Here is a 10,311-nt window from a genome sequence, read left to right as displayed (position 1 = left end):
TCTCTATACTGTTTCCTGTACCTACTATGTTTTAACCAAATTCAGATCTTACCTGAGCAGACGGGAATTTTTTGTCCCTGTGCAATCTCATACTAGTCCCTCTGTGTACTGCCTCTCCCTCCCCAACACCGTATGTCTAAATGCCATTCCTAGACCCACCTTAAATACCCTCTCACCTCAGAAAGCCTTCTCTAAGCCCCAATTGGGGAAACCTTACCTTTTTCTGGACCTATTTTATGGCACAGAGCACTTTCTGATCTGTTCTGTGTTTCTTTATATATATGTAGCAGCCTGTCTGGTCCATTTTCATTCTCTCCTCCCCTGCTCCAGCCACCTTCAGCACCCCTGCTGATGGCCCTCCATTCAGCATCTGAGTCTCTTCCCATCTGGCCTCCTCCACCTCCGCACTGTTTCTGCCACCCTCTGGTTCCCACAGCACACTCTCCGGAGCAGTTGTTCTTATCCCGGATGGCAGACCTCGCCCCACCCTCACTCTGCCCTCAGCCACCTCCATTCTTTTTTGATCAGCTTCACTGAGAGTGTCAGTCCCTCTGTCTCTATGCATTGTTCAAGCTATCGGACTCCTCCTGGTTTCACTTCCTTGTCTTTGGGCCCCAAACCCACATCAGTTGTTTCAATGATACTTACATGAGCACCCTCTGTAGGGCCTGGCCTTCTGTTCTCGGGACCACGTGCTTTCCAGGGCCCAACTCCAGCTGGACTTTCTCTGGGTTCCTGTGCCCAGCCTGCAGGTCTGGCTGAAGGGCTTCCCCTCGCTCAGCTCCTGATGCCCTGACCAAGGTTATTCTCCATCCTCAGAGGGGACCACCTGGCTGCCCACCGTCACTCTCCTCTTCTCTTTATGCCTCCATTTCCCATCCCCCACAGTGGCTCATCTACACATTTGCCCCTCTCAAGTCCCTAATCACACTCTCACATCTCAGTCCTGAACAGATTGAATTTCCCAGATTCCAAATAAAATAAATGCTATCAGGTAAGAATTCCCTCCAATGTATCTCCAAAGCCACCCATTCTTACTTCCTCTCTGGCTCCGAGGAAGTGTCCTTCTCATCCCTTGTGCTACTCCCCTGACCCTCACCTTCTCTAATTACTCTGCCCATCCCAGCACCCCTTCTGTCTACATCAGCCTCACCCTTTCCACCCACCACAAACACTTTCAGAGGGCAGAGGGCACCCATCCTAAAAGGATCACCCTCCCTTGATCCTGCATCCCTCTCAAGCCACTTCCGTATCCTTCTTCCTTTACCACCAAACCTCCTTTTAAAAAGTATTTATTTTTAGAAATTTCTAAATGCTACATGCTTACTAAAAAAATTGTGGAAAACACAGAGAAGCTGAAAGAATAAAAATAAATGCCTCCCACAGTCCCATATCTCAAATATAAACACCATTAACATTTTCCTGTATTGTATTATCTTCATTCTGCCTCCCAACTCCACTGCATAGGGGTGCTTTATAAAGCACAGTGCTGTACAATGGCACTGTAGCTTCAATTGTCTGTCCTGCTTTGCAACTTAGCATTATAACACAAACATTTTCTGTGTTACTACATAGACCTCATGAATATCATTTGTGATCACTAGTTGGTATTCCAGTAAATAGATTATGGTTTACTTTACCATTCTCCTATTGTTGGACATTTAGGTGGTTACTACTTTTTTTCACAACTGTAAGTGGCATGACAATAAATATTATTATGCATAAAAGTTTTCCTACATTTTTGAATGAAAGGGGCAGCCTTACTGAAATAACAGGAAAATATATAACACTGCAATTTTCTAATAACAGCTAAAGATCAATCATGAGCTCTCCCCATCTTGCTCTGCCTAGCTGGCAGGCACCCTGCATGGTTCTGTTTTCATAACATCTGAAAAGAGCCAAAAGACAGAAAGGAAATGTTAATCTGTCTCTTTACATTCACCAGCTCACCACTTTCAGAATCTGTTTGTAGCCTCTAGAAGTTCCTGAGGAGCCCATTCCCACCCCAGCACCCCCAGGAAACGACAGCAGGGGAGCAAATACCAGGCTTCAGATCCTGCCCAAAATCATACTTTAAGGGCTAAATTGCAGACAAGATCTTTGACATCCCATAGCCAGTACTGTTGTTATCTGTCTCCGAGAAGAAAGAGGAGCCAATGCAGCATTCACAGTAGCCTGTTAATTTGGCTACAGCCATACATCATCTTCAACCCCTTTTTACACTGCCTAAACAAAAAGCCTAAATACTGATTCTCTCTGCCAACACACTCTTCCCCTTCCTCTCTTGTGTTTGGCCCTTTCCCGCTTGGGAAAGTAAAATAAACTTCTTCCTTCTATCCTAATCTTTGTCTGGAGAAATGTTTCTCAAACCCACGTGCACCAGCTCTGCACTAGCACTCCACCCTAATAATGAATACTCTCCAAGGTAGTCTCAAAAATAGAAAAAATGATCCAAAATAATCCGAATATTTTACAGCTCCTGGCTTTTATTGTCCAATGGCTTTCCAAACAGATTTTGCCAGTCGACACTGCCAAAATATGTGTGCCCATTTCATTGAACCTTTGCCATCACTTGGCATTATCATTCTCCCCACCCAAAAAGTGCTAACTTATAACTTGTTTAAAAAGTCTCTTGAACAAGCCTCTCTTAGTTATTAAGAGATAATCTATTATATCCCCATCACATCTCAATCCACTATACTTTTGGCTCATATTCACACCAATGTAATAAAATTACTCTGGAAAGGTCACTATTGATCTTCTTTTTGTCAAAACCATTGACCCAAGGATTAGTTCTTCCTTCTTATGCTAGTATGCTATTTAATCTCTGGGCAATGTTTGATGTAATTGATAGGGCAGCCTTGTTAATAAACAATCTAACAAATAAAAATAAACTATCTAACCTGAACTAAAAAACGAGAAATAAACTCACAGCATATAATTGTCCCTTTGAAGGGAAAGATCACAGTACAATAGCCTTTTGTTTGATTAACCACCTGGGGCTCAACTCATTATCTTTAAGATTAACCACTTATGGCTTATATTGTTTCAAGAGTTTTGTTTTTAACAGCACTTGAAGAGTTCCCAAGAACACAGCAGGGGTGTGAGAGCTCCCTGCCAGACCAGATTCCAAGGAAACTGATAAGCCAGCCTCACAGAAGAAAGAGAGAGAGAGAAGGGAAAAACAGACACAGCTGCTTCACAGCCCTTTTGCTATCAATTGGCAGCAATCACTCTTTTTTCTTCCCCTTTACCCCCATAAAAACTCCAAACCCCTTACCCTCCCTGCCATCACTTCTTTCTTTCTCTTGAGTCAAGCTCTTCCCACCTTTGGGAAGTAAAATAAACTTTTTACTTCTTTCTATCCTAATCTTTGTATAGAGAATTCTTTCTCATCCTGTGCTATGAGTCCCCACCCTAACAGTAATTGTCTACCTCCTACTTAGAACTCTTTCTGTATCTCTATCTCCTCCAATCACCCCGAGTCCCTGAGATTTTCCTTTACTCTTCTTACTTTCTATTCTCCCATTGGTAATCTTATCCACGCCTGTAACTTCAATTTAATTTTCCTCTTCCTGCTGTGTTTCTAGTCTCCCCTGTAATGGCCCTATACCCTCAGCATATAAATGTGCTTAAATTTCTTCCATTCATTTTTTTCAAGCCCCTTCCTCAACCCTGTATTCCTCTCTTTCATGTTGTTTTCCTTCTATTTCTAATCATGCTTGTAAAAACAGTGCTCTGTACTTGCTGATCTCCACTTCCTGGACTCCGATTCATTTTTCCACTGCAATCTGGTTTCTGCCTGACTCCTCTGAAAAGGCTGCCAACAAAGGTCACCAGGGACCACCTGGTGCTGAATCTAGTGTCTATATTTCTAGCCCTTTTGTAATCAAGCTCTCCATGGCCACTACAGCAGAGGCCTCACCTGAGAGTGCCCACCTCTGGGGCCAGGCTCAGCAATGAGAAAGGTGAAAATATCAGTTCCTGAGGTCATTGTCCTCTGATGTAAGCCCACCAGAGGCCAGGGACCCTTGCATTAGCAGAAGCTAGATCAAATATGTGGGGGTGTATATTGGTTTGTAGTTAATGAATAATAATGTATTTAATGTGAGTAATCGACTCATGACAAACAAGAACAACAAACACCATGCACTCTCTGAGAAAAGCTCCAGGTTGGAGAGTCTTGGGTTCAATTCCTAGCTGGGTATGTGATCTCAGGCAAGACATCTGATTTCTTAGGAGTTTGGTTCCATTGTTTCAAGAAAGTGGGGTTTGGTCTACTGACCCTTTCAGAACCCTTCAATCTCTAACACTTTGTCATTCTGAGATATAAGTTGCTGATAAGTCCATGAGAACATGTGTTGCAATACGATCCTAGTTCTGTTAATTTGGCAGATGTCACCACATGTGGGATATTGGAAAGGACACATACTTTGCTTTGGGGTGACACAATTGTCTAACGGGATGAAGATACTCACCAAAAAAACCTCGTGAGGATTAAGTGTAAGCACCTTGCCTGGAGTGCAGTAGCGTTAATTCCCCTTCCCTCCTTTGGTCAGTGTGTGGGCAGTACTGATTATAATGGAATTTGGCAATAAAGCTACCCATTGGGAGTGAAATCCATGAGAACCAGCACCACTCAATAAAGGAACCATCTGCAAGGTGGCTGCGCCCTGAGTTGGCTTGTAAAGGTGTTTGCGAGGTAACTTAAGCAGTGTCCAGGCACAGGGCGGCTCCTAAAAAAAAGATTCTACCTAATTAAAGTTTAACTTTCTGCCTAAATACCCCACCTTTGATTCAGGATTCAGGGTGTATGCCTGGCACTAACCCAGCTAAGCACCTGTATTGTTACCTGGTGTTCTGTAGTGACAGTGCAGTCTGTTTGCAGGATATATTAACAAAAGGGCAATCAAAGAGGAAGAACTTGTCAGCATTTGTCCAGCCCTGCTGGGGAGATGCTAAGACAGGCAACCCTCTCCAGTGGAAATTAACAAACAGGCTTCTGGTTTATACATCAGTCACTTGTGCATAGGGTCAGTGTCAGTCAGCCCCAGGCCTGAGCGACTCTGGGTCCTCGGGAAAGCCCGACTGTGTGGCAAAGCTGAGGCCTCGCCTTGGGTGCAGATTCCTGACAGGACTGGGTCTAAGATATCCTTGACATCTCTTTTCTTAAACCAGCACAACTGTGAGTGTGAGATGTTCGTTGGAGACCCTACCTGCCCCTTTCTTTTCTTTTAGAATTTCTTTGGTGAGATACTGAGGACAAACTGTGTGCCAAGCACTTTGAGTGTAGGATTCCACCTGATCGCCACATCCATCCAATGAATGCCCTGTGGCCCTAGGAGAGAGTGAGAAACTCGTCCTTGGTCACAGCTGATGAGTGGTGAGAGCTAGAATTTGAACCCAGAGCCTGTGCTCTCAGCCACGCCGCCATAGGGATTCTTGGAGAAATCCTGCTGTTGATGCTATAAGGAAGATTAACCCTAAGAATACTTTTGATACTGAAAAGTGTGCTCTAAAAATTTTAAATTTTTTCGTGCAGTGCCTAAATATGTTTGATACAAGTAAGAGAGAGAGGGAGATTCCAAACTTAGGGTACTTCAGGAAGGAGTTGAGGACAAACTGCCAAAAGGGAGCCCTGAGGCTGCTGGGTGGGTCGGGAACAGCAAATGCCATCTGGATTATGGAGGGAACAGCTGGAAGTGTCGGAAGGACATGGAAAGTGAACTACGTAGGTCACATTTTTCTCTTTTGCTGCTCCTGCTCCTTCCCACGGACACTCCCCCTGCCTTGCCCATCAGGCATACTCCTGTTCATCCTTCACGCCCCAGACTGAATGTTACCTCTTCCAGGAAGCCTTTCTTCGCTTCCCCAGAAGAACTATTAATAGTTTTTCCCATGGTGCTTTCCTAGTATCCACTCCTTGAGGGCAAGAACTGTGCCTACCTTCTTCTCTGAAGCCACATGGGTTTGATGCCAATCCTGGCTGTGAGACCTTGGGCAAACTATTTAACCTCTTTGTTCCTCGGTTTCTTCATCTGCACAACGGGAATAATAGTGGTATCTGCAGTCCTGGGTGGGTCTTGGCTTAAATGAGAGAAGAAACACAGAGTGTTTAGCACAGGGTGTGCATATGTTGAGAACTCATCAATGTTATACATACGCTGGGCCTTGGCAGTGTATGGAGTAGACAGGTGTTCGTTCAGTGTTTGTGGAAGGAAGAAAAGATAAAGGGAGGAAAGGAAAGAAAGAAACACATCAACCAGCTGCAGGGACCATCTTTGACCAGGGCAGCACCAACCTGATATTTTAGAGCTGTGGCTGCTGTATAGTCTCGAACTCTTGACCTCAAGTGATCATGCAGCCTCAGCCTCCCAGAGTGCTAGGATTACAGGCATGAGCCACCGCACCCGGCCCCGTTGCATAGTTTTTCTAAGTACACACCCCGCCCTCTCAGGCCAAGACTCGGTGCCTATATTTCTAACTCCCCAGAGACCTAATCCCGTGGGCCGCGCCACTCCCCACTCCGCAGCAAACGATGCCTATACCTCGCCTGTCTGACCTCTCCCACTTCTGAAATCAGCAACCTAAGTCGCTGCCCTGAATCACACCGGTGTCAGGAGAGGGGTGGGCTGGGAGGCAGCTGGGAGGCCTCCTACAACCCCCTCCTGGCTCAAGGAAAATTGGCCCTGTTTCTCCCAACCTGGTTCACCTGGAGGTGAATCCATCCAAGTGTGACCACTTCCCCGTTGCTGGACTGGGCAAAGCCACTGGCAGAGTCTGTACTGTGTGAGACAAGGTGAGAACCACAAGTACAATCACAACACTGACAGCAGACATTGTCCCCACATGTCCTGTGTGCCAGGGCTGTGCTAAGCACCTTACACATGCTTTCCTTGTGATCAATCCTTACTGCAATCTCAGGAGATAGAGACTCCTGCTACCTTCCTCTTTATACTGGGGGAGTCTGAGGCTCCCAGGGGCTAGACCTGGGCTGTCTAATAAGGTGGCCACATCCAACTCTTGAGCACCTGAAATATGGCTAGTCTGAATTGAGGCTTGCTGTAGTGTGAAACAAAGAATGTAAACTAAACTGACCCATTCATAATCTTTTATAATAATCACAAAATATTGTTAAAATTAATTTCCTGTTTCTTTTCTAAGTTTCAAAATATTAAGGGGGTACAGATGTTTTTGATACATGGCTTGAGTCAGGGCTATAAATGTGCCCATTGCCTGAATAGTGTTCATTGCGCCTGTTAGATGGGTTTTTGCCCCACGCCCCCTTGCTTGATTTCCTATGACTTTTACTGTGTGCCCATTGGTTAGTTCCAGTTTAATAGTGAGTACATGTGGTGTTTGTTTATCCATTCTTGAGATACTTCGCTTAGAATAATGTTCTCCAGTTCCTCCCAAATTTCTGCAAAAGGCATTAATTCATCTTTTTTGTGGCTGAGTAGTACCCCATGGTATACATATGCCACATTTTGTTAATCCACTCATGAATTGATGGGCACTTGGATTGATTCCACATCTTTGCGATTGTAAATTGTGCTTCAATAAACATTTAAGTGCAGGTCTTTTTGAGAACAAGACTTCTTTTCCTTTGGGTAGATACCCAGTAGTGGGATTGCTGGATCGAATGGTAGGTCTACTTTAAGTTCTTTGGGAAATCTCAATACTGTTTTCCATAGGGGTTGTAGTAATTTGCAGTCCTACCAGCAGTGTATAAGTGTTCCTTTCTCTCTACATCCACACCAGCATCTTTCGTTTTTGGACTTCAACAAAAGCCATCCTCACTGGGGTTAGGTGATATCTCATTGTTGTTTTAATTTGCATTCCTCTTTTTCTTTTTTACTTTTTTAATGCATCTACTAGAAAACTTAGATGAAATATGTGACTTGCATGTATTTCTACTGGACAGCACTGGAGTAGACAATTACCCTACACCAGAGCTGAGCTTCAGACCCAGATTGATCTGTCTCCAAAGCCTTGCTCTTCACTCAATGCTGAAACTAGACTTCTGTGCTGATACTCAAGTCCCCACACATTATGGGACCAAACATAAGTATATCTGGGTTGGGCTTCTGGGGAAAGAGGAACTGTGTTCCCCTCTTTGTACAAGTGGGTACAATTGTGCTTGTGTATGCACAGGCTGGGAGTGCTGTTGATTTATGGATAAGGAAGCTAAATTCTGTGGCACACCCACAGTGTCTCAGGCTCTCTACCATGCAGCGGCCAAGGTGGCATTTAAACTCAGGACTGTCTGACTCCAAAGTCTGGCCTCTTCCCCTGCTGCCTCTCCCAGGCCTCCCATACTCCACATCCCAGAAAGAGGCTGGGCTCAGGTTCTTTGAGGCCCTTGGGCAGGGGGGCACAAGTTCCATCTTTTAATCTGATCTTTTAATCAGATCTTTTAATCTGTCTGTTTGAGACCTGCCTCTCATTTTAGTTGCACTAATGGCTTTCACCTATGCAAGTCTGACACACGTCCCGAGGCCCCAGACCATTTTCCTCCTGTTTTGGTTCTTCTCTGCTCCTGTGTGCTCAGGCCTCACATCCTTCCCAAACTCTTAAAGGTCCCATCTCTCAACACTATTGCACTGGGGATTAAGTTCCTAAAACATGATGTTTGGCAGGCTGTAGCAGGCTGCATCTTAATCTTTTAATCCTTACTGACCGTTGATTCTCCAGAGTCAACCCCTGGCATTGTGGCGTTGCTCAGTAAGTGCTTATCGAAATACAAGTTGCTACCATGATGACACCATAGCTACCACCGTGTACCAAATGCTCATTTAGCCCTCCGTATGGACAATCTCTGAGGCAGTGCTATCATTAACCCATCTTACAGCAATAGCTACTGAGGCTTATGGTACTTAATTGACTTCCCAAGTTCATTGGTTGGTAATTAAAAGAACTACAGTTAGGTTATTGCTATAATGTTTGGTCTGATGGGAAGAAATCTAAACTAGAAGATTCCTGTAGTGGTTCTGCCTAAACTAGATAATTTATGATTTGTTTAGGCATTCCAACTCCTAATTCTCAGTATTCTTACCTGGGAAATGTGCTGGTTATATTTACTAAATTATCTTTAAGAGTATGTTTCAGTGAGTCTCTGTGCTACCACAGTGACCCATAATGCCATGACTTAGCTCTCTGTGAGCATGGTTAGCAAATGAGAAAAAAAAAACAACTATTTTCCACTCAATTTCTTAAAACAAATTTAAATTTTATCACAGTAGCTAATCACAGTAATATTAACCAGCAACACAAATCATTACATTTAAGTTTAGTGTGAAATCATAAAGTTTTAAAAAACATAGAGACTTCAGAAATATTAAACATCTTGCTTATGTTCAGTTCTCCGTTACAAGCCATGGCTTACTGCACCCTAGATTTTTGTTCTTGCCAGTGGGACATTTCTTTCATGTAAGATCTCCACTTCCAGGCCGGGCGCGGTGGCTCACGCCTGTAATCCTAGCACTCTGGGAGGCCGAGGTGGGCGGATCGTTCGAGCTCAGGAGTTCGAGACCAGCCTGAGCAAGAGCGAGACCCCACCTCTACTAAAAATAGAAAGAAATTATATAGACAGCTAAAAATATATATATAGAAAAAATTAGCCGGGCATGGTGGTGCATGCCTGTAGTCCCAGCTACTCGGGAGGTTGAGACAGGAGGATTGCTTGAGCTCAGGAGTTTGAGGTTGCTGTGAGCTAGGCTGACACCACGGCACTCACTCTAGCCTGGGCAACAGAGTGAGACTCTGTCTCAAAAAAAAAAAAAAAAAAAAAAAAAAGATCTCCACTTCCAGTCAAAATCTTTGGTCCCTCTGGCCAGTTCCTCATCAAAAAATCTCAGATAACTATTCTTATCTACTAGCCCAGCAATTTCAAAAGAATATTTATGGGTTACTAATAGGTATTACTTACAAAAAGCTAAATAAGGAAGGCAAGAGTCTCAACCAGTGTGTTGCTGGTGTTCCAGCCCACCTGCCCAGCATTATTTTTCTCTTAACAGTACAATTGGGTTTTAGTTTCTTAATGAGTTTGCTTCCATACATATCTGTAGAAGGAAGAATAGACCAGGAATGGGATGTGAGAAATTTGATAGCCCATTTACATGTTTTTCCTTTGAAGTCTTTGTTTTAGAATAACCTAAATGATCCTAAATAAAATGCTTGATGTCAAGATGTCCAAAGTACTTAAGGTGTCTCACCTGTGCTTCTGCTAGGTGTCTGGGAGTTAAGCCACCTTCCTGATCTAACAAGAGCATGAAACACGGGAGGTTGACCTGGAAATGTGAACTCACCAGG

Source organism: Eulemur rufifrons, chromosome 7 (assembly GCF_041146395.1).
Source record: "Eulemur rufifrons isolate Redbay chromosome 7, OSU_ERuf_1, whole genome shotgun sequence".
Classification (NCBI taxonomy): domain Eukaryota; kingdom Metazoa; phylum Chordata; class Mammalia; order Primates; family Lemuridae; genus Eulemur; species Eulemur rufifrons.
Note: the sequence above shows the minus strand (reverse complement) of the source record.